At 42.1% G+C, this 11,452-nt stretch overlaps 1 long non-coding RNA gene across 1 annotated transcript; it reads right to left on the bottom strand.

The window, feature by feature from the left end:
* Positions 1 to 3,804: 3,804 nt before the first annotated feature.
* Positions 3,805 to 4,961, bottom strand: LOC311630197. The gene is made up of 2 exons (XR_014796344.1): positions 4,756 to 4,961; positions 3,805 to 4,124 (listed from the first exon to the last, which is right to left on the bottom strand). It is a non-coding gene; the product is annotated as an uncharacterized lncRNA (long non-coding RNA).
* Between the last annotated feature and the right edge of the window lie 6,491 nt (positions 4,962 to 11,452).

Consider the following 11,452-nt stretch of genomic DNA (forward strand, 5'->3'; position numbering starts at 1 on the left):
ACCAGAAATCTCAATGTTTTTTCTCTCCACTATGCCTCCTCCACATAAGCTAACCGACTTTGCTATGGACTGACTCATATCCCTCAAAAGTCCTATGTCAAAGCCCTAACTCCAATGTGATGGTTCGGGAAGATGGGGCCTTAGGGTGGTAATTATGATTAGAAGAGGGTGGGGTTCTCACGAGTAGTGTTCATATGTGAACAGGAAGAGAGAAGAGAGCTCTCTTTCTTTTGAGCCTTCCTGCCCACCTCCCATGTGAGGACTGAGTGAGGAGGCAACCTTCAGCCCATGAAGAAAGCCCTCACCAGAGAACTGAATTAGCCAATAACAAGAGGTGCACTACTTCCTTTGTTCCCCAAGGTAAATTCACTTTTTAAAACTATTCCACTTTTTAAAAAATTCAACCTCAAGGGATAAAGGTTTCTCCATTATTCCCAAAAGAATATCCTGCAAACTCTTAAAATTTCACACTAAGAATTCCCAAAATTTTTCACAAATGGGGAGCAAGACCTTTTCCAAGAATAACACTTGATCCTCATTATTTGTAGATCCCATATTTGCAAAATTTCCTACTTACTAAAGTTGATTTGCAATTCCAAAATCAATACAATGTTTTCAAATCATTCAAAGACATGCATAGAATGGGGTAAAATTTGAATCACCCAATGGTGAGGTTGAAAGATGATGCTCTGCCTTCTTGTTTCAGCTACCATATTGTACTAGTATGTGCCTTTTCCAAGGTTTACTTAGTGACACACGATTTTGTACTTTTTGTTGCTACATAATGCTGAAGTGCTGTCTAGAGTTCCTAAGCACAATACTATTGTATAATGTGCCTTATATGGAAAATATTAAATATTAGATAAGCTTTGTCAGGCACAATTTACAGTGCTGTTGGTCAAGAGTACAATGTTTATGAATCATGTACACTAATAAAAGATTAAGATGCAAATTGACCGTACCTTCACAACACCCACCAGCCAATCAGGATTATGCAAATTAACCCAACAAAGGTGGCAGGTTAATTTGCATATCCAGGAACCGAGTGGCTGGGGCACTTGTGTCGTCACCATGGTGATAACGCAGGCATTCTACACCACCCCAGCCACTCTAGGCCTCTGGGCAGCATAGGAAGGCCAAAAGGCAGCTCCTGGCCAGAGCGCAAAGGCAGTTCCAGCAGGAGCGAAGGTGTTGCCAGCAGCCAGGGGAAGGCCCATTCTTGCACGAATCTTCATGCATTGGGCTTCCAGTGAATCAATAATACTTATTAAATAAGGTATCTTTAAATAAAAACACACATTAAACAAAATATGTATTGCTAACTTGATAAAAATGTGACAAATGGGTCTGAAGAACCTAACCTTGTATTTCCCCTAGGAGCAATGGTTCAGAATTCACTAACTCAGTGTTTACAGTGACTTTAAAGAACATAACTACCCCAAGTAACAAGAATCAACTGTACTTTGATATGACACCTTTATGCATTGTAAAATTAAATAAGACAGGGCAACAGAGCTAATTCACCAAAATGAGCTACCATTTCTGCACATAGCAGTACTCCATAAATAAGAGTACCAAATAAATGATTCCAAAAATTGAGTGCTCAAGTTCTGAGGGACAGCCCAGCTGGTGTGGCTCAGGCAGTTGAGAGTCAACCCGGGAAAACAAGTGGTCACCGGCCTAGTCAGGCCACGGGCCTAGGTTGTGGGCTCAATCCCCAGTGGGGGGGCATGCAGGAGGCAAGCAATTAATGATGTTTCTCTCTCATTGATGTTTCTCTACCCCTCTCCCTTCCTCTTTCTCTAAGAATCAATAAAAACATTTAAAAAAGGTTACTTCCTTTAAAAAAATAAAGTTCTAAGGAACAGACTTCTACAGTTCAATACTATTCCCCACGCAAGACAAAGGTAAACCAGTATTTGTCATTAGTTGGAACATAAAGGCAAGCATCATAAGTTGAAGCACAGCTATTAAAATCAGAGAAGAAAATAAGTTCAAAATCAATAGGAACACTGTGTTGAAAAGTCTGTGTCCTGAATGGCCAGAGCTTTTTTTAAAAAAAACATATTTTATTGATTTTTTACAGAGAGGAAGAGAGAGGGATAGAGTTAGAAACATCGATGAGAGAGAATCATCGATCAGCTGCCTCTTGCACACCCCCTACTGGGAATGTGCTCGCAACCAAGGTACATGCCCTTGACCGGAATCGAACCTGGGACCCTTCAGTCCGCAAGCCAACGCTCTATCCACTGAGCCAAACCGGTTTCGGTGGCCAGAGCTCTTCAAAAGGCATAAGAGTGGGTTTGCCACTAGTGAACAGAGAAGGTGGATCTTGACAAATATTATTTAAATTAGCCACTGTATTCATAGTTTTAAATTTTAGGAGTGCCCTAACTGGTTTGGCTCATGGATAGAGCATTGGCCTGCTCTAGGGTCCCACGTTTAATTCTGGTCAAGGGCATGTACCTTGGTTGCAGGCACATACCCAGTATGGATGTTTCTCTCTCATCAATGTTTCTAACTCTCCCTCTCTCTCCCTTCCTCTCTGTAAAAAAATCAATAAAAATTATTTAAAATTTTAGGAGTATCACAGGCCCTTCTCATCGTTTCCTTCTAAAAAATTTACCCAACTGTGATAGTCAGATATTTGGCCAAATGATAATTTTACATGTTCCTGTTAAGGTATATTTTGGATAGGATTAACATTTAAATTAATCAACATTGAGTACTGAAGATTACCCTCTCTAATCCGGGTGTGCCACATTCAATCAGTTGAAGGCCTTAAGGAAAATACTGTCTTCTCCTCCAAGACTTAAATTCTGCCAGCAGACTGACTTCTGACTCAAAATGCAATTCTTTCCTGAGTCTCCAGCCTGTTGGTCTACCCTGTAGATTTTGGACTTGCCAGCATTCACAATTATGAGCCAATTCCTTAAAATCAATTACACACACACACACACACACACACACAGTGCACCATATTGGTTCAGTTTTTCAGGAGAACTCTAATAAACCAATAGAAATTTTGAAGTGTAAGCTTAGAAATATTAAAGTATAATAATTAGAATGCAAGTCCACCAAGCCCTTCAGAAGCAGGGACCTATTTTTGGTTTACTGACCTCCACAATATCTGGCCCATCACAGGAAATGTACTTACCTGTTGTGTAAATACTAGTAAGCATATATACATGTATTGATTAGTCTATTTCAGGTGGGAGGTGTTTTACCTTTGTTCAATGTTTTACTCCCCCAGAACATTCCCACCTCAAGATGGCAATTTTAAGTTTCCATTATTGAGAGAAGGAAACCTAGGTTCAGAGTAGAACTCTGCTGGCCACAGTCATACCATAATTGGGAGAGTGAGCTACAATTCAAACAAAGATGTACCATTCTTCAAACTGAAAGGCGACTTAGAACAATAATAATTCAGGAGAGGAACAATAAAGTATGCAGGTACTTACTAAATCCTGAAATGTAGGAATTTAGAGAGGCAAATTTAAGTTATATTAGTTATATTTCTCAAACTGCATAGGAAAGCCTGGATCTCATTACTCTTAAGTGGCAATAACAATGGAATGTACAAATTAGCTAAACTTATATTACTCATACAACTACATATCTCTTTAATGCTGATGTCACCAAATATATGCATTCACTCCTATCATATAACATTCCATGGCACTGTGTTCAATAAGCCTGACCTGCCATAGCAATTCTCACTACTATATTTTTTCACCAGTGAATTATCATCAGCTTTCAGGACGTGCAGAAAATTATCTGTGACCACAGAATGCCAAGCATGAATAAGTGCTTCCATTTTATTTAACATTTTTAAATGACTAAACAGCTCAACTTTATATAATGCACGGTCCTAAAAAAGTGCAAAATATTGACTCTAAACATATGGTCATGAAACTGAATACCCCCCACAATGCCCATCAATCCAACTTGGCACTTTTACTCATTTAAAGGAGCAGCTTTTTCTCTGAAATCTTGCTGGTCATTAACAGCTGCTCTGCATCTTCTTGCACCTACTGTCTTCTGAACTGGCTCAGGTTGTGCAGTATGTACCCACACGGTGTTAAGAAAGTCATAAAAAACACCACGAGTCCAACAGCCACGTCCTGGAAGGGAAAAGGAAGAGCGCTGTGAGTATGATGGCTCCCTCGCTGCCTAACAAAAAACGCTTTCGTTTTCAGGAATCTGGCCGTTGCCCTAGGAACCCGGGTCTGTGGAAAACTAAACACACACACACACACACACACACACACGATTTCCCTTCCTTAATGACCTTACATTTTTGAAAAATATTCACTTTCCCCTCTAACGGTTTCTCACTTCCAACCTTTGAACTCTGGAACCTAGACGCCGAGCGGGATTTCCCACCCTCTGAGGGAAATAACAGGCGTGGGTAACGAAGAAGGCGTTCGAAGGCGGCAGACGAAGGTGGCGGACATTCTGCAACAAAGGCTCTGCCCTCCATCTTGGCGCCCACGCGGTCGAGGCCCAAACCTCTCTCAGGCCGCGCTCGCTCCCAGCTCCCAGCGTCCTCGTTGGGTGCCCCTCAGGTCCAAAGAAGGGGTGCTCACCGTGGCCCTGCCCGACCCCAGCACCCTCCAAACAGAGGCCCGGCCCTGGGAAGCCTGGAAGCCGCCGGCAGGAGCCGCGGCCCGGGGCCTCTCCACTGGTCGAGGCCACGTGCTCCCGCCCGCCATGTCCAGTCAGCGCGGCCCTGGGGGCTGCGTTCCAACTCACCATCTCGGACAACGGCTGCCGGTTGCGACCAGGCCCCGAGTGGGCCAGCCGGGGTCCAAGCGGGCTCAGGCGGCTGCGGCGGTGCAGGCAGAGAATAACCAGGCGGGGCATGACGGCGGCGGGTGAGGTGAAGCCGGGCGAAGCGAAGCGAGGCTACCGGACAGCACGCTGGAGACGAACGAACGAAGGCTGGACCGCGTGAGCGCGAGAGCTGGGCGGGAAGGGGGTTTGCGCATGCGCCTCTGGCCGCAGGCCACGCCTCTTCCGCTCTGCCTTGCTAGGCCCCGCCCCTTCCGCTCTGCCCTGCTGTGTCTCCTCCCTGCTCAGCCCTTTACTTGCACAATTTACCCCCAGCTCTCAAACACCTCCCTTCTCTTCTCATTCCCTTATCCCTCAAACCTGTGCCCTAGGTGAGGCTTCCTACCCTCCCAAACTGCCCAGCCCCCCCTCCCCCACCCCACACTGATCATCTCTTGGTTTTCTGCATGGGAAGGCGGAGGACTCAGCACCTCTACACTTCTCTTTATCTTTGCTTTGCACCTAGGCTTCTCAACATGCTGTTACTTCTCATTGGCAGAGTGTATGACCTTTATACTCCGTTCTCTAATGGTAATTAAATCTTCCATACATTGACTGTAAATTAATTCCCAGCATTGAAAACCAAAAACAGCCATAGCCAGGTAGCTCAGTTGATTAGTGTTGTGGGGATACACCCAGGTTGTGGTTGGGCTTCCCGGCCAGGGCACATACAAGGACCAACCACTGAATGCATAGATAAGTGGGACAACAACTCTCTCTCTCCCTCTCTCTCTCTCTCTCTCTCTCTCTCTCTCTCTCTCGCTCATTTCTCTCTCTTTCCTTTCCTCTTTCTCTCTCTAAAAATCAACAAATCTAAAAAATTGTTTTGTAAAAAGAAAACCAAGAACCACTATCTGTTAATGATATAAAAAATGTTCATGGGAAGATCAAATACAATGTTTGGGCCCAGTAGAGAAGGTGATATCACAAACTCATAGCTCTTGGAGAAAAAAATGGAATATATTGTGATTTTTTTATTGTAATCTATAATTATAAAAGCACAATATGCTAATTAGACCGGATGGTTTTCTGAACGACCTTCTAGATGAAGCTTGGGCTGTGAGAGAAGCCTGGTCCTGGCAGCTAGGGGAAAGAAGGCCCCTACTTTTGCACAAATTTCATGCATCCAGCCTCTAATCCTATATAATAAAAGGCTAATATGCAAATTGACCAAATGGCAGAATGACTGGTCGCTATGACATGCACTGACCACCAGAGAGCAGATGCTCAATGCAGGAGCTGTCCCCTAGTGGTCAGTGCCAGAAGCCCTGAGCTGGGCTCATGGCTGGCGAGCACAGCAGCAGTGGTAGAAGCTTCTCTTGCCTCCATGCAGTGCTAAACCAGTAGTCAGACATCACCTGAGGGCTCCCAGAGAACAAGAGGGCACAGGCCAGGCTGAGGGATCCCCCCTCTCCCAAGTGCACGAATTTCATCACTAGGCCTGTAGTACTGTAATAAAACCTTTATCCACTCTCTAAGTCACAAAAGATAAACCAATTTCTTCACACTATTTCCTTGTTAGGCTTATTGGCAACTAGCATTCAAGAATTTCCTTTGATTGCCCTATTTCTGCAACCTAGTATCTTCCTCTTTCCTAGGTTCCTATTTCATTTTGATGTAGTAACATCCTTAAGCAATTATTTCAGGAATGGTCTGTAGTTGATAAATATCCTCAGTCCTTGCAAGTCAAAAAAAATTATTTATTTTGCTCCCCACTTAAATGCTTATTTTGCTGACTATAGAGTTCTAGGCTTATAATCACTGTTTCTCAGGAATTTGACAAATAGTATCTATCCCCTTATATTCAATATCTAGTGTAACTGATAAGTGTGATGCCTATATAATTCTCAACCTTTGATGTAGCCTCTATTTTTTCTTTCTTTATGGTATCTTTTAGGAATTTCTGTTTGTCTTTGGACTTGTGAAGTTTCTTCAAGATATGACTAGATATGGGTCTGTCTTCATTCATATGAATTAGCAGTAGGAGAGATCTCTCAACTTGAAGACTTGGATGTTACTTTAGCTCTGGGAGATGTCTATTATTTATTTCCTTCTCTCAAGTTTCTCTATTCCCAATCTGAAACTACTACTAGCCCTGGCCAGATAGCTCAGTTGATAAGAGCAACATCCTGATAGAACAAGATCGTGGGTTCTATCCCCAGTCATGGTACATAAAAGAATCAACCTGCCCTGGCAGTTTTGGCTCAGTTATTAGAGAGTTGGCTCTTGCAGGTTCAATCCCCATCCCAGTCGGGGATAGAGCGGGAGGCAACTAATCCAATTCACTTTGATATTTCTCTACACCCCCACCACCACCACCACCACCACCACCCCTGCCTCCCTTCCTTCCACTTTCTCTAAAAAGCAATGGAAAAAAAGATCCTCAGGTGATCTTTAGATGGATATTGGCCCTTCTTGTTGGGTCATCTATGTGTTTCAATTTTCTCTTTTTGTCCCCTTTTTCTATATTCTGGAAGATTCCCTTGACTTCTTCCTCCAGCCCTTCTGTTGAGTTCTTCATTTAGAATTCTAAAACTTATTAATAATTTGGGCTATTTTTTTAAAGTGTCACATGTTCATATTTTATAGATCCATTGTCACCTCAAAAATGTTACTTTGAACTTTTTTTTTTTTTTTTTTTTTTTTTTTTAAGATTTGTTTCTCTTTTTTAGAAAAAGACAGGTTGCCTCTTGTATGTGCCCTGATGGGGGAGCTCAACTCAAAACCTTGGCATCTCAGACAACATTTTAATGAACTAGCTACCTGGCCAAGACTGTCCCAGCATTTTTTAAAATGTTTTTTTTATTGATATTTTGGAGAGAGGAGAGGAGGGAGAGTGAGAGAGAAACCCTATTGGGAGAGAAACAGATGCCCTAACCAGTTTGGCTCAGTGGATAGAGCATTGGCCTATGGACTGAAAAGTCCCAAGTTTGATTCCGGTCAAGGGCACATGCCTGGGTTCTGGACTCGAGGCAACTAATCCATGATTCTCTCTCATCATTGATGCTTCTACCTCTCTCTCCCTCTTCTTTCCTCTCTGAAATCAATAAAAATATCTTTTTTAAATGAGAGAGAAATTTAGACTGCCTCCTGCATGCCCTCTACTGAGAATCCAGACACAACCTGGCATGTGCCCTAACCTAAAATCGAACAGGTGACCTTTCAGTGCACGAGATGATGCTCAACCAACCATGCCAAACTGGCCAGGACCCACCCTTGCTTTTCAATTTTTTTTTTTTTTAAAAAAGTAAGAAATGCTAAAGTAAGCTAAGAAGGAGCTCAGTAAGAGACAAGCCGGCTAGACTAATCAAAATTCAAAAAAGTTCTGATGGGAATGCAGCTGATGTAAGAACTGAGCATTTTAGGTAGCTCTCTGTGACAAAACCCCACAGTGTCAGTAAATCTAACTCCAGATTCAGCCACAACACAATTAAACTCCTAGCCACCCACTCCTATCCCAAGAGGTAGCACTTTTAGCTTCTCAAATTATAGTCCAATCTTCCTCAAGTCACAAAAGACTAGCACTATTGACTCAAACCTCTTCAATATTCAATAAAGGGCTTAGTGGGCCCTGCGTTCAATATATTCTCACTGACCTACAATCCAGGACCTTCCTGCTGCAGTTATGTAAAAGGCCATAATTAGAGCTACAGCCTAGAGATCAAGTTTTGGTCTGTTTTTTTAAATCTCTGTGTGTATAATGAAAATGAAAGCCACATTCGCCTACTTAGTTTTTTTATGTGGTTTTTATAAATGTTCATGTTCTAAATAAACTGGCATTAGAGTTCTAGAGGATTATATAATGTATTGACTGTACTACCCCAGGCTCAAACATCCTGCATTTTCTCCTCTCTAGAAACACACATCTAATTGCTATTCAAGGGCCGAAGGTCTTTGAGGGAAGTAGGGCCTCTCTCTGGGTCTATTTGTGGCTGTCTTTACAATTGCAGGACCTCTGAGATAGAAACTCGGATAAGCAAGTAGCAAGAGCAGAAGGGCTGCCAAGGTGGAAAAAATATCCCGAGTTATGCAACTGGTAACATCAGGAACATTGGAACTGAAAGCACAATGGTAATATAAGGTCCAGCAAAAGCTGCTGTCCATGATTACAAAGAATCCTGAGAAAGAACTGTCTTTAGGCAGTTCAAAACATAATCTTGGTGTTCCAAGTTCATTATTGTGCAAAATTTTCTTTTATCAAAAATTACATCATAGCCCTAACCGGTTTGGTTCAGTGGATATAGCTTTGGTCTGTGGATGCAAGGGTCCCAAGTTCAATTCCGGTCAAGGGCATATACCTTGGTTGCAAGAACATACCCAGTAGGGACTGTGCAGGAGGCAGATAATGGATGTTTCTCTCTCATCGATGTTTCTAACTCTCTATCCCTCTCCCTTTCTCTCTGTAAAAAATTAATATATATATTAATACTTTCCCTCCCACTTTTTACGTTTTTCTGGCTGAGCCAATAACCAAACTAACGGAGATAGATTAACAGGAGAAAATCAAAGTTTAAAACATGCACAGGGGAATTCACAAAGACATGATAAGCCCATGAAAATTCTCAAGACAGTGAGGTAATATTGGGTATATACCACAGTTTGGACAAAGAAGAAAGATGGGTAAAAAGGGTAGTAGATTTCAAGAAGTGAGAATGGGCAATTTACCCGTATTTGAGGAAGAGGGAAACACACATGGCAGGAACATTCTTGCTGGGTGACTCAGAAACAATGGGACAACAGCGGTTATGTAGCTAACAGACACCTAAAACCCTTTTTTTACCATACTTAATTCAAAATAGGCTAAGGCAGCATCCTAAAATCTCCTTCCTGAAGCAGTTTGCTCTCTCTGAATCTATTGGGTAGAAAAGTGGGGGGGGGGGGGGGGGGGGAGGGTGTTAAAGGTTCTTTCTGAGTCTCTTGTTTCTTAATGAACAACTTCAAATCAATAACCCCAAAAGCAATTTCAAGGTGGCAGAATGTTAGTCTCTTCACTATTAAAACTGAGATCAGTTTTAGTTTTCTTACATCACTAAATTTTGTAATGCTGGAGTAAAAAGAGATTGACTGTTGGAGCACAGAGGTCAAAGGTCAGGCCTCAGCATTATCATTTACTAGCTACAAAGGCTCAGAATAATAAAATAAGTATAATAATATTGAGAAAGCTAATCCCTATTTTGTAAAACTACTGTTTGGAATTCTCTGCTATTTTTTTAGATGGCCTCTTACTCTAAAAAAAAATAATAGCTTTGCTTTTTAGCCTGCTTTAGCCTGCTTGAATAATGAGGAAGATAAACTTAGCGTCTGACCTTGTAGGCCAGAGACTAGATACGCCCATACTCTCAATGCCATGCCAAGTGCATTTTTTAATTGGATAGAACTGTGTTGTTTTTAAGGCCGCCAGCGAGATAACCACTAAGCATGCACGGGGCTGGCTCTTTAATAAAAAGGGAAGTTCTGCTTGTAGCTTTGCTTAGAATCTGAATTCATTTTCTCTGAGCCCACCTGTGAATAAAGCGTGATTCCAAAATCTCTGAGCATTGCTTGATTTATTCCGGTTCTCTGTAACATTATTTCTCTTCATTAGGTCCCCCAGAGCAAGGACGATGGCCAGGTACAGAAACTAACCAGGGCTAAAAGCTCTGGCAGGGGGCAAAACTGGGAAAATAAGAACCTCGCCCCCAGGGTAACCTGTCCTCCCCTAGCATACCACTGGTCATGAGCTTTGGACCTCACATCTTCCATATCACTGATGAGGCGGTTTAGGCCTCCCAGACCTTTTACTCCCTAAATATAACATCCAGGCCTCAGTTGTATTTCAGCTCCAGGCCCAGAATAGCAGCAAAGCCAGACGAGTGGCACATTGGCTGCCTCAGGACCAACTGCATTGACTCAATGACCCCCTGCCCTGACACCAACCAATGAGTAGAGACCACAACGTTGAAAGAGTACACCTGGAAAACTGATGAACGTGTTAGTGGCAGAAATAGAATATTGGGGACCAGCTACTATTATAAGGAATATTAATCATGCCCACTGGTGCACGGATTAGTGTACTGGGTCTCCAGTTATGTATAACAGATATTGTAAAAATTAAGTTACAAAATTTTTATTAAAACATTTCTAAAAAAAAAATTTTTTTTTCCCCTACATACTGTTATATTGGCTGGGCCACAAAAATATTTGTTGTGGGCCGCATATGGCCCATGGGCTGTGAGTTTGATATGCCTGGTGTAGCCTGTACCTTTGGATATTCTTTTGGATAGCCATCTCCCACCCCCTATTCCTTAAATAAATTCAATTTTTCATTATTCATCCTCTTAGATGGCTAGTTAGCTTGCCCATGCACCACCGATGTTAACCTTTTACTCTTTGAATGGGAATATGGAAATGAGATAGTATATGTATCAGTTAAGATTACTTGGATAAATGTTAAGGAAAACATGAAGATAAATGAAATTTATTGGCTCGCATAATTGGAATGGCCAAAGGTAGGCCTAATTTCAAGACAGCTTAATTAAGCATTGACTTTTTAAAAACTCTAAAATGTTCTACATTAAATTACAGTGGCCAGAGAGTGAAAAAAAGATATTTGCTAGTCCGACTAACAAAAGACTTCTAA

Source organism: Pipistrellus hanaki (assembly GCF_964339955.1).
Source record: "Pipistrellus hanaki genome assembly, chromosome: 1".
NCBI classification, from domain to species: Eukaryota; Metazoa; Chordata; class Mammalia; order Chiroptera; family Vespertilionidae; genus Pipistrellus; species Pipistrellus hanaki.